Here is a 2,828-nt window from a genome sequence, read left to right on the forward strand (position 1 = left end):
TCATTGTTATGCTGGGCCACTCTCAAAGAAGCTGGCACATCCTGTGAACTGAGCCCTGTCTGTCGTAAAAAACCTTTAGTCACACTTATACACATTCCAGGAAGAATGAGTCACTGGAAGCAGCTTCGCTCACATGGAAGTGTCCAGAATTACAGAGTGACCTCAGCAGATGCACCGGCCACCCAGCATCCTGGGATGACTTGAACATTATGAAAATAGCCTCATACTGTATATGGATGGCATGCGGACACGCCTGTGACGTGATAACAATGCATTTCAACGTCCAAGTGAGACATTCATTTGCTAGGTTAAAAGGGGAGAGTCTGTTGGCTCAGTTATGGGAAATGGGCCAAAACGGTCCCTGGACCAGAGTGATGCCTGCTGGTTCTGTTTAATTAACTAAACACGTGTGTGCGCGCATGCACGTGCATGCGCACACACGTGTTGCGCATGCGCACACACACACACACACACGCACGCACGCACGCACGCACGCACGCAAGGACGCACGCACGCACGCACGCACGCACGCACGCACGCACGCACACATACACACACGCACACACACACACACACACACACACACACACACACACACACACACACACACACACACTGTAGGGTGGAGGTAGGAATGCCTTCCAAGCTCACAAACCTTCCAAACCGTCTCTTCCCATCGTTTAGCCTAATCTTTCTCTTATCCCCTCCCATGTTTTCTCTCTTTATCCTCCCTGTTGCTTTTACATTAGCTTCTCTCAAACCCCTCCTTCCAGTTCTCCGTCGCTTGTCTTGCATCTATAAGCCCAACCAATCCTCTCCCCTTCCCCCACAGTCTGTCTGCCTCTGATGAGGCGCGTGTCTCTCTCTCTGTAGCCTACGTGTGCACTGTATGTGTTTGATAGATAGAGAGACAGAAACGCTGAGAGGAAAGCACAGTGTCTGTTCTGTAGATATGGAGATTGTGTGGTCACTTTCTCCATCACAGTGACGGCTCTGTGACAGTAGACCGCAGCCCATCAGCAGCGCTCTCTCTCTCTCTCTCTCTCTCTCTCTCTCTGGGGAGTGGAGACAACAAATGCACCAAATAAGTGGATACAGCATCAAGGACATATAGGCCTACGACTATCTTAGTCACGATTCCTCGTGAAGTTCAAACTTTTTGCAATTTAACCTGCTAATTGCATTTCTTAGATACAGCGGTGTCCTAATAATGGTGAAAAGCATGCATTGAATATTAAGCTGGCTGCTTGCCAGTTTGGCAACAGAATTCAATTACTTATACCACCAACATTAGTAACATTTTACAAGTATTTGCTTGGTGGCTACAGTCCTAATTGTAAGTCGTTGCCACATCTATATCCATTAACACGAAGGAGAGTTGTTGAGAATGCCTACTAAATGGTGTGAAAATAACAGTGCTGAGAAAATAACCACACACATACATCAGCCCTCGTTCATGATAATAATATGGCTGCAGTGAATGAGGGTTGTCATGCACGTGTGAATTGGCTTAAGGCATCCAGTAGCTGCCTATATATGCTCCAGATACGGGAGAGTATAGGTTACAGGAATATTCACAACGGGCATAATTTAAAATAAAATAAAAAAAGGCTTAAGGCATATAATTTATATTCTTCTATAGACAAAGGGGAGTAGGTGACAGCCCCATGTCTGTCACAGTGTGTCTGTGTGAAGTCTGCCCTGTTTCTCACAGTGGGGGATCCAGTGCACGCTGTCAGCAGCAATCACATAGAAGCACTTTGAACTCTCTCCAGCAGTGCAGTGCATAATATATTATCGCTTCTGTAGGGTGGAAACCTCATACGTCCAATACTGTTTACTTTTCAGGATTCAAATTCAAAAATAGCAAAATAGCAGATCTACACGCTCAAAACGCGGCACAATCTACTTGCGATGCTGTAGTGTGTCAATGCAGTGTGCAAGTAGGGTGTTGATTTACGAACAAACACAAAAAGTTAGAACGTGGAGATAAGAGGTTTCTGCGCGACAGCCACGACGTACAGTACTGCTTTAACAGTGGGGTTTTATTTTAGCCTCTGTCTTCATGGCCTACTGCTACACTACAGATGGATTTGCTTTGTATGAGGTGGAAATCAATAGCCCTTTGTTTCAGTAGGCTACTGTGAATCATTATCATTAATTTCATATACTTGGTGAATTTTAATGTTCTATCTATTCATCCAGACACAAGCACCACTCCACCGCATGACACGGCATACATATCAGCACCCCCATGTTTATAGCAATTAGCATATTCAGGGGGAGAAGAGAAATGACAGCATGCGCCGTGCATTGCTGCATGGCAAAGATCATTAGCTGCAGTCATACCATTAGCAGCTCATTTGGGGGGGGGGGGGGTGCACTAAACGTCAGGCCCTGGGGCACGCCTGCAAACAAAGTGCTTTCGTTCATGCAGGGTGGTGGGGATCCTCTCTCTCTCCCTCATTTGAGGCCTCATTATGCATTTTACTATGACGAACAGCTGCAGGGCAGAGGCAGGGGAAGCCCGCAGTGAGTGCATGAAGACTGTCCTCTGGATCCCACCACCAGTACATTCAAGCTGTAAAGTACAGAAAGTACAACAGTCTACCTTGAGATATACAATATACTGTCTGCAGCTGTAACCACTCAGTCTCATCCTGCAGCAATCCTATTTTTGGCATGTCATTATAGTTGAAAATGTATATTTGGCGCAGTGGTAAAGTCCCTTCTCACCACCACAGAGGTTGTGGGTTTGAATCCACCGTGGTGCATGGGGCTTTGTCGGGCGTCTATGCGAACACAATTGGCCACGTGTTCGAGGGAGG

Source organism: Electrona antarctica, assembly GCF_951216825.1.
Source record: "Electrona antarctica genome assembly, chromosome: 13".
In the NCBI taxonomy this organism is placed as follows: Eukaryota; Metazoa; Chordata; class Actinopteri; order Myctophiformes; family Myctophidae; genus Electrona; species Electrona antarctica.